The sequence below is a fragment of the Podarcis filfolensis genome (assembly GCF_964270895.1).
Source record: "Podarcis filfolensis genome assembly, chromosome: 2".
Lineage (NCBI taxonomy): Eukaryota > Metazoa > Chordata > Lepidosauria > Squamata > Lacertidae > Podarcis > Podarcis filfolensis.
This window is the reverse complement of record NC_139605.1, coordinates 72,137,056-72,147,764: the sequence shown is the minus strand read 5'-3', so window position 1 is coordinate 72,147,764 and position 10,709 is coordinate 72,137,056. Positions and strand designations below refer to the sequence as shown.

At 42.7% G+C, this 10,709-nt stretch overlaps 1 long non-coding RNA gene across 1 annotated transcript; it reads right to left on the bottom strand.

Annotated features, from left to right (window-relative positions):
• Window positions 1-8,447: 8,447 nt before the first annotated feature.
• LOC310753590 lies at window positions 8,448-9,361 on the bottom strand. Its single transcript, XR_014543370.1, has 2 exons — window positions 9,210-9,361; window positions 8,448-8,624 (listed from the first exon to the last, which is right to left on the bottom strand). It is a non-coding gene; the product is annotated as an uncharacterized lncRNA (long non-coding RNA).
• Window positions 9,362-10,709: the final 1,348 nt, after the last annotated feature.

Sequence of the window (10,709 nt, the reverse complement as noted above, 5' to 3'; positions counted from 1 at the left end):
GGGTAGTGGCAGTGGGAGTGGTATAAGTGGAAATCCTTCAGCACAGGAAAGTGTAGCCTATGAAGGTCTAGACCAGGGCTTCTCAACCTATGGGTCCCCAGATGATGTTGGACTACAACTCCCATCATCCCTGAGCTCTGGCCTTGCTAGCTAGGGGTGATGGGAGTTGTAGTTCAATAACATCTGGGGACCCACAGGTTGAGAAAGGCTGGTCCAGACTCTTAAGAGCCCACACCAAACATTTGATGCTTTAAAAAACACCCTGATTCAGTGCCTCTGATTAATAAGGATCTGTGTTAGTGAGAAAGATCTTTAGCAGTTGCCAGTTACCATTTTAACCCATTCCAGTTCCTTTAAAAAAGAATAATTAATAAAAGAAAAGTTACTGCTCATTTGAAACTGCAAAGCCCAGTGTCTCATCTCTTCATTGCCAGTGTCTGGTTGCAAACTCCTCCACCACCATCAAGCCATACTTGTGAACAGTTACACCCACTGCAGTTACTTTGGCAAATTATTTACGCTAATTATTGCCAGGAACAATACCCACAGCTCAGTCTTCTTCATGCTGACTCAGAAATAAGTATCACTTTGTTCTATGGAGCTTACTTGAAGCAGGCATAGGATTGTAGCCCTAGTCCCCTGGCTTTATGACTGCAATTTGCAATGCAAAACACAATTAAAGGTACAGCCAAGGTTCAGTACAAAGGAAGGAGCAGCTCACTCTTAGAGAACTGACGGCACTAATGGCTGCCCGCTGAGAGAGCCAGCTGCTGGAGAGAGGAGGGCCATTGTCTATTGAAAGAGGAACTGGCTGGCCAGCCGAATCAACTTTTCTCCCTCTCCATCTTAAGACTATTACAGCTGCAGACTTTGCGGCTTTAAAATTTTGCCAGCATTCCCTTCCCACTCCCTGAAGGAGTTTGATGAATTCAAAAGCTTGCTCACTATCTTGTGACACCAATTTGTGGTCCTAATGTGAAAAGATGGACCAACACAGCAGTCTGTGCTTTTGGGGAACAACAAACATTTATGTCCAGGAGAGGAGTACTAAAACTGGAGGAAGATGGGTTGTTTTTTCTTACCACCTTTCGTGCTTTTGGTGGGTTGTACCCAAATGCTACCCAATTCGACTCTAATTAGTGCATCAGCTAAAATTAATCTTCAGCTCTGCTACTTTGTTACTTAGGTCTTCTGCCTCACAAGGAAAATGTCTATTTGGATCTGAAGTTGGATCCAAGCAACAGTTAGACCATTTTTAAAAAACTGGGGTCTACCACGACTGTTTCTTTGTCTCCACGGCCTTTGTGCAACCTGAATCTTGTTAGCTCCCAATAGCTCCTCCAGGATTACAACTTAAATGGCTATGTAGGCTGAACATCATGCTCACATTTTCTCCACATTTTGCTTGATATCCCAGCCTGATGAAGGGTTCTGAAGGGTTCAGAAAGCTTCTTCACTATTTGGTGACATTTTGCACATGTTGTTAAATAAAGATATTGCTCTGCAATAGATTCCCACCACCAACAGCGACTGACCAAAACTGATGTTTAAAAACGTGCTGTCAGGAGCAGTATAAAGCACAGCGCAGTTCCTTGCATCATGGTGCTCTGCATACAAAGATCCTCTATGGCAACAGTCTCCTCCCCCTTTTTCATAGGAAGCTGATACCAAGTTACTCCATTGGTTCACCTAGCTCAGTATGCCCAATGACATTCCCTGGAGCAGCTCCCCAGGGTTTCACAAAAAGGTATTTCCCAGGCTTACCAGGAAATGCCAGGAAGTGGACCTGGTACCTTTCACATGCAGGACATGTGAGCTATACACTGCTACACCCTGCTTTCAGTTTCTTAAACTTTGGGGCAGACTCTGAGATCTGGCAAGCCCTAGTAACAACCCGCACAAATAAAAGATGTTAATTCATCTGCTTCTTTTACTCTTCCAGTCTGGGCAAGTACAGTTTGTTTTGTTTCCTTCAGGAACATACACATTATATAAATGGTACCATTTTTCAAACGTCTTTCCATCAGTGGGCTGCAGGGGGGGGGGGCTGCTTAATACGTTTCAGTATAAAGCTGAGACTCCTAAGAACCTTTTATTGAGCCACTTTGCCCCCTAGCAGTTAGGCATATTAGGGTCACAAGATAAGCAGCAGCGTTTCCCAGATATAATCCATTTGCTTTGTACTTTGCGTCTAATGGGCAGTTTGGGGGACAAGCATTCTCCAGCATGTATTTAAAGGGATTCATTTGAAAGATAAGTAAATTGCAGCCCGCTCATTAAACCCAGCACTTCATGCCACACTGCAAACATATATTTAACTAAGAAAGAAGCACTACTGTGGGCTTTCTGTTTTCTTCTTCCCTCTGAGATCTTGAAATGTTGTGATTCATCATCATTTCCAAAAGTACCTGAAAATTACAGGCCAAGCAAGATTGCAAAATGCTACAAGGATCAGGGAACTCAGTGCATTTACAAGCAGAGAAAGCATTTTCTATTCAGCTCTCTATGCTTGCCTCTGGATTGATCTGAGCACTGTCTGAACAATGGTTTTATTTGATCACAATACCTTTGAGTGGCAAATGCAGTGCCTTCCACATTTCAGGGTGCATAGCCCCCTAGTGGAACTAGAGGGCACTACAAACAATTAAGTAAATGCACCATACTTAGGCTGCAATTTATCCAGGAGTACACCCCATTGAACTCAGTGGCACTTACTTCTGAGTAGAACTAGAGGACTGCAGTGTCACAGTCCACTCCTATACATGTCTGCTCAGTAAGTCACATTGAGTTCAAGGAAGTGCCAGTCAGGTGGGAGGCAGGGCAAAGGCAAGGTTGGGGCTATTTGAATACACCAGCTGGAGTGCCAGATTTGCTTTGCTGGTTCATTCACAAAGCTTTAACCTCATCACCATTACCCTATCCCACCCTAGTTCATTTGAGCAAGCTACAGTAGTGACCCCATATCTGATGGATAGCTCAGTTGGTAAAGCATGAGGGTTGTGGGTTTGAGCCCCATGTTGGGTGAAAGATTCTTCCATTGCAGGGGGTTGGACTAAATGACCATTGTGGTCCCTTCCAACTATACAATTCTATGGCTGTGCCCCACCACACCAGCCACTACTGGAATGCACCTCACTTAGTAATGCACCCTACATCAAATAGACGCCTCAGAGACAGCTAAGCTTTGATTTAAGGAGCTGCTTTTCAAAAATCTGAATTTCCATGTGGGAACAGAGAGATACAACCACAGAGGAGAATTTCACTGCCGACATGGCCAAGTATTTGAATTGGTCTGTGGAAGAAATCTTGTAGGGGAATATTAAGCATAAATGGTTTGACCAACAGGGGTGATCTAAAATGGGGTTTAAAAAGTTCCCCTTCTCTCATGAAATACCCAATTCCTTGGCATTTAGTTGAGCTTGTAAACAAGGTTAGAATGTTCATTAATTCAGAATGAGGGCGGAGAGCATTGTCAAACTTGGCTTCAATACCCATCATGTACTTAAATTGGATGGGGCTACATAGATGTGTTAGGAAGCCTATTTGGAGAAAGACCTATGCTACTTGCCTTCACTTTTATTTGTTCTTGGATTATTATCACATTACCAAAAATATGACTGAATGGCATGACCTCATCACATTTTTACATGATTTCCAATTGCCTTGGATCACCTCAACAATAAATTTATGTTCTGTTTTGCATTTTTAAAACAATGGTCCTGACCCTGCAGACCAACTAGAGAAGCAGCTGTGAACAGGCAGTGAGCGTCACATGAAAAAGTTAAGGAAAGGTGGTTTCATGCATTTTTTCACACATACTCCCAAATTCCCCTTCTCATTCTCAACATGTTTGTGGGCAAATATTTGGCAGAGCCCTGTAATTGCCCAATACATTCCTCATGTAAAGCAGACTAGCAATATTTTTATTCTCCTCACACACTGGGCCCCCTCTATACTATTGTTACCTAATGGGAGAACAGCGAACACGTTTTGGTGGATTTGAAAGAAACTCAGTATGAAGATTAAGAAAGATCCACTCTCCACACAGACACATTCACTGATTACATATATTACAACAGAGCAGTATTTGCAAATGGTCTTACTCTATACCAGGCACATCCAACTCCCAAGAGACTGAGATCTACTCACAGTATAAAAAGATTGACTGTGATCTACCCATTGTCATTGCCAGGAGTTGTTGAGCGTTTTTTGGGAGGGGTGGCCAAAGTTGTTGAGATCACTAATTCACACCACGATCTACCTGGGACACCCCTGTGATCTACCAGTAGATCACGATCTACCTTTTGGACATGCCTGTTCTATACTATAGCATACTTAGCATAATTGTTATTTCAACCATTGTTCTAACAATGAAGACAGCCACACTGGATCATTATAGCAGGTCACAGTCACATTTAGGAAGCTGATTCCTATGATGAAAGAACAGAAGATGAAGACACTAACTCTTATTGTTCAATGCTTATGAAGAGAAAACCGCATCAGCTACACCTGCACTGGAGGCCTAATACTTTATTGACAGTATTTAAAGGCTCGTCATCCTCTGGACATATTTATTTTGCTTTGCTTAGTAATCCAAGATGACCTGACTAATTGCCCTAGCTCTTAAGAGGCTGACAATAGCTCGCTTCTTAGATCACAGTGAAAGGCAAAGGCTTCTACACATGGAATGTAAAGACACCTACAGTTCTAGAACACAAAGGAATTCATCTGTGAATCTGTGCTGACTCTGAGGCCTGGTGTGATAGGAGAGGAAACCAATGTATCAGGATCCACTGTTCCCACAACCTTCCTAATTTTACACACGTCTAATCAGTGGCGGACGAACCCTCTCCTTCATCCGGAGCGGTACGCTGAGGCGTGGGGCAAATCGCCTGGCAGCCCGATTGAACTGCGCATGTGCGGCAGCCCGTACAAAAGCCCATACGGATGCCATGCATGAGTGGCAGCCCATACGGACACTGTGCGAGCAGCGCCCACACTGACTGTGCGCATGCCCTTCGCTGCTCCACAGCTGGGGGGAGGCAGTGGCCCATCTTGTCACCCCCCCAGGATGGCACCCGGGGGTGGACCGCCCCCTCCGCCCCCCTTCATACACCACTGCTTCTAATATGTCCTTCTGTTGTGGATTGCTACTTCTACCTCCACTCCCTTCTAAACTAGGGCTGCAATTCTGAAAATATCTTTTGGGCACTCAGCTCCACTGAACACAGTATAGCTTATTCCTGAGTAAAGGTTGATCGGCTTGCATTGTAAAGAGACAATTTAGTTTATCTTCATAAGCTCCTGTTGCAATTTAGTTCAGAACTTGATTAAAAGTAAGTGTTTTACATCTACTGTTAAACTGAGATCACAAGGATGATAATTTTACAAAACGCCACCGTTGTATCTTGGAAGCCAAGGAAGCCTATACTACTTCATGCAACATCTAATCTATAACTCATGCTATACTTCAGAAATTATGGGATATTAACAAACCTGCTTCCTTATTGCACAGCATCAAGTAAGAATATTACTCCTATCCCTACAGCAATCCTGTACACATCTACGCAAAAGTCCCCTTGAGTTAAATGAAACGTATTCCCAGATACAGGATTGTTATCTTTCACCAAACTCAGAATTAATAAAGGAAGGGTTCAAAAGAAATTAACATTGCACTCAGAACTATCGGATGTTAAGCCATCTGGTCTCATGCAATGAGTTGCGTTGGGCACTGAGGAGTTGGGGTGTGTGAGGGAGGAGAAGCTAGCCACAGATTTTCATCAGCGAGCTGTTAAATTAGTCCTTTTGCTTCACAGGGCTTGTTTTATTCAATCTGCCTTTATTAAGAACACAGGTTTGATTCTGTGAGGAACAAATTCTTCTAAGTTCTTAAAAGGAAAATGGTTGTAAGCATGCTTTTATTAGGCTGCATTACTGGATAACCAATACAACATGTTACCATTATGAATCATCTGATTTAGAGTGACACAAAAAGAACTTGGAAGAGTGGGGCGGGGGGAGACTCCCAGCCAAAACACTGGCAGGCCACAGCTCACCAGGCCAGATTTGATCGGCGCTTGCTGAGTTTTCAGCTGTGCTCAGTAGCAACCGTGTCTACGGCTTATCATTATTTAGACTACACTTCCCAGACATGTAATAGCGTTGAGGAAATCAGGGCCAGGCTGAAGACTTGTCTACATTACAAATGTAAACCAGTTTCAAACCTGTTTATCCCTCTTAACTCTAGCCTAACTGAGAGACTGGGGTCTGTAGTTCTACAAAGGAACAAAGGACTTCTAACAGAATTCTCACAATCCACCCAAATGTACAATTCACACAGATTTTTTTATATATATAAAAAAAGAGAGATCGTGACAGTTAAACTGATTTCAAACTATAATGCTATGGTGTGGATAATATGCTCTCCAAGACACAAACAGAGTGCTGCAAAGACAATCCCTCTACAGTGAAAGAATTAACCAGGAAAACTAAAATCATCTAGGCTTGACCCTCATTAGGAAGCCTTGTGTATTAGACCTTGCCATATAGATAGAGGCAACACTATTTTGCCATAATACAGTTTTTGCTATCCATTGCACACGGACCTGCTTTTTAAATTGTCCTTTTGTAGTGTGACATGAAATTAATGGATTCACCATTCACTGACCAATTGCATATATGTCTCAGCGTTGCTCTAAAGAGCTCAAGGCAACACACACAGCTTTCCCCTTTTGTATCTTCACAACAGCCCTTTGAGGTAGATTAGTTTTAGAGATAGTGATTATTAGTCCAAAGTTCATGGCTGAATGTGGATTGAACTTGGATCTCCTCAGTCCTAGTAAGGCACTCTAACCACTACATACACGGCTTTTCACCAGTTTTACTGTTAGTCATACAAATGTACCATATTTCTTGGGTGATTCTTGACAAGGTATTTACTCTGGGACAGCCATTCTTTATTCACTCATTTCCCCCTACTTTGGGCATTCCCATTATGTCATCAACATACTGTCCTTATCCTGTGTTTTCCATCATATTGCTTCCATTTGTTTCTGAAGCTCAGGAAGGAGAATGACTAAGAACACCCTCTAATTAAAGGACTAATTAAAGAGCCTGCCCACTTTGGCCCTCGCCATACAGATGGCATATGAGATTGAAGTGAAGGTCAAGCATTTTATTAGATACAATGTGGAACCACAGTAGCAATGTTGCTTGCAGCTCTTTGTGCAAAGAGCTACGTCTCAGGAGGAAGGCTAAAGAGTTGCAGTTTAGATACACCCATTATATGTGATTTAGGAATATGCATGGATATCTACACCACCAAACTTGCCTTTTTAAGCAACAGCTTGAGCTAGCTGTTTATTGTTGGAATATACTGAGGAGAAACTGAAAGGACCTGGAAAAAAGGGATAAAGGCGGGGTTTAGCCCATAACAATGAGATATTCTATTTTTAAAAAATAGGTTTTAAATTTAACCAGCGGGAGAAGCTGAAACCTTCCCCTGACTTTTAATGGAAGGCCGCAATGCTGGAGATGCTGCCTACTAAGCACCTAAGGTAGCTGCACTTGTTGGTTTAGTTTTTAAATGCCCACCCACCCGATTTGCTTGAAATTAAAAAGAGTTCACTGAAAATGCAATAGCTGGGTCACTGGACATATTCAGAGTCCATCATTTTGTTCACATTCTTCAGCATTAACTGATAAATGCCCCTAAAGACAATTACTAGGGGAGTAGGTAAAAAAGATAAAGGACCCCTGGACGGTTAAGTCCAGTCAAAGGTGACTATGGGGTTGTGGCGCTCATCTCACTTCAGGCTGAGGGAGCTGGCGTTTGTCCACAGACAGCTTTCCGGGTCATGTGGCCAGCATAACTAATCCGCTTCTGGTGCAACGGAACACCGTGACAGAAACCAGAGCGCACGGAAACACTGTTTACCTTCCTGCCACAGTGGTACCTATTTATCTACTTGCACTGGCATGCTTCCAAACTGCTAGATTGGCAGGAGCTGGGACAGAGCAACGGGAGCTCATCCCATTGTAGGGATTCAAACTGCCAACCTTCTGATTGGCAAGCCCAAGAGGCTCAGTGGTTTAGACCACAGCGCCATCCGTGTCCCTATACTAGGGGAGTAAGCCTCACTGGACACACTTGGACATCACTTACTTCTAAATAATCATATATGGGATTGCCCTGAGAGGCCATTTATGAAGTTGCTTTGTTAAGGGAAGAACAACTGTGATTCATTTATAGAAAATGGCAGCCTTGTCTGATGGATAGCCAACAATTACCCCAGACCCTCTTTCCTTCCCTCCGTCTTCGTTCCTACCTCCACCAGAGTCCCAACTCCCACCAACTCATTGTCACAAACACAATAACAGTAATTATCCTATAATTGAGCACTACAGTCACACTCTAGCCAAAGACGTCAGTGCGGGAAGGAAACTGGTAATGTTCACAGTGATTATTTATTTCCCCATTGTCTCATACATGGGTGGTATCTGCTGGGAAACCGGCCTTTCATCAACCCACTTCATCTCTCCCTCTAGCTCTCTGTAGTTGCTCCCACTCTTGTTAACAATCAGAATCCACCTAGGCAAGGCTTGTCTGCCAGTGGTGCTCCTGGCTAGACATCAGAAGAGAAAGGGGCAAAAGATTTGTTAATGTGTGGAAAAAACCCTGCCAGGATCTCAAAAGTATTTTAATAGATTTCTTGTAATTGTGCTTCACTAAGGCTTTGTAGAGAGAAATTCAAAGCATCGTTTTCTAGCCTAAGGCTTCCATACTGTATCATGATATGAAGATGTTCTAAAAAAAGACATTTTGCTATTACAGAGGTTAGGGTGGTGGTGGAGGAAGCAAATGTTCGTTAATAACATATAGTCTACTTTCAAGGTGTCATTTCAATACGAAAGGAGCAGTGATGCATTTAGGTGATTTTAGACTCTGGGCCGGATGCATCTTAGGGACTCCATCAGCAGAAGTGCTGTGCAATGGCTCCCACTTGCGTAACAGGGCATCCCCCCTTCTCCTCCCCCCATGGACCCTGCCCACCCCCAATGGGCTGTGTGGGAGTCAGGAGAACTCCCAGAACAGTGCATGGGGTGATGCGGGATAATTCCATTTGACAAACTGGGGGGCAAGTGAAATAACTGGAGCGTTGGCAGAGCAATCTTAAGTGGTGGTGGTGGGGATGGAATGATAGACCTACCAACCCATCCATGCCCTGTCTGCTTGCTCCAGCCAGGAACATCATCAGTGGTGCTTTTTGGTGGAGCAGAAAAGGCTCCTAGTCATGGGAGCAGCAGAGGCTCACAGAGATAGGCAGACAGGCCCCTCTGCCATATCCTAACCAGGGGGTTAGGATTGCTTTCTCAGAGAGCACTATATAAGCATCATCATTAAGGCAGCTTTATATGTGAGATTGTGTTTGCCTGAAGTTCCCTCCCTCACACAAAGGGACGTTGTGACATCGCAGCTGATGAGGCTCACAGTCTCCAACTCCCAGCCAATGCACAAATGTGTTTCTATTGTTGGCCATGTAGCTGTATTTTCCACTGTCCTGCTGCAGAAAGAAAGTCCAGGCAATCAATCAATCAATCTATCTATCTATCATCTATCTATCTATCTATCTATCTATCTATCTATCTATCTATATCTATCTATATCTATCTATCTATCTATCTATCTATCTATCTATCTATCTATCATCTATCTATCTATCTATCTATCTATCTAATCTATCTATCATCTGAAAGCTCCTTATGCCAGCCGCTGAACTTAATAGCAAAAATAATACTTATAAGAATACATTGCTATAACAATGAGCTACAGTATGAAACATCTCCTGGATTCACTTTTCCTTGCATTATTGATAAGCATCAGTCAGAAGGAGGTCTATAGGTTAAATCTATATTGCTTTGAATTTCCCTTCTATGGCCAAGATCAGACGCCATCAACACATCTTGAACTGATTTAAGGCCCTGGGGTGTTACTTAGTGCCATTCAAAACACAGCAAGCCATTTTCCATGCACCGAGGCCACTAGGGCTCGTTAGAATGGCATTTTTAATAAAAGTGGAGTGTAGCTACAACAGTTTGCAGCCCTGCTCTCCAGATCAACCGCTATGTACGTCATTCCCCTCTGCCCCCATTCACATACCCTCCAGACTTTTGACTATAAGGACAAATTCATATTAGGTGTAATTCTACTGAAACCAATACCATTCCAACCAACATACATTAGAGTTAAAGTCATTTGAAGTTACCATAAAAATGTGTGTATGTGCGTGTGTTTATTTTTATTTTTAGAAGGTTCCATGGCACGAAAGAAATCCAATTAATAAAGAGATGAAAAAGAACATATCTGGTTGAGGATCTCTTTAGAACCATATTTTGATCCTGGGAACAATGAGAAGGAGTTAACTATAGCATTATCAATCTACTGCTAGGAATGGATTAAAATTACAATGGCAACACTCAAAATAGTGGACTAATGTGGAACGAAATGACCAGTGGAAGATTATTCTGCAGGAAAATTATTCTGGCTGTGACTCTGGCCTATGAGATTCATTTCATTTCATTTTAACTGATGTGCAAAGTTTCAGGGTTGAAGAAAAAATCTGTCAAATTTTTGTGAGCATGCTATCAAACCCACATAAAGCTTTGTTGCGGTACAGTAAGAATATCTGAGTTCCATGATAAATCAAATG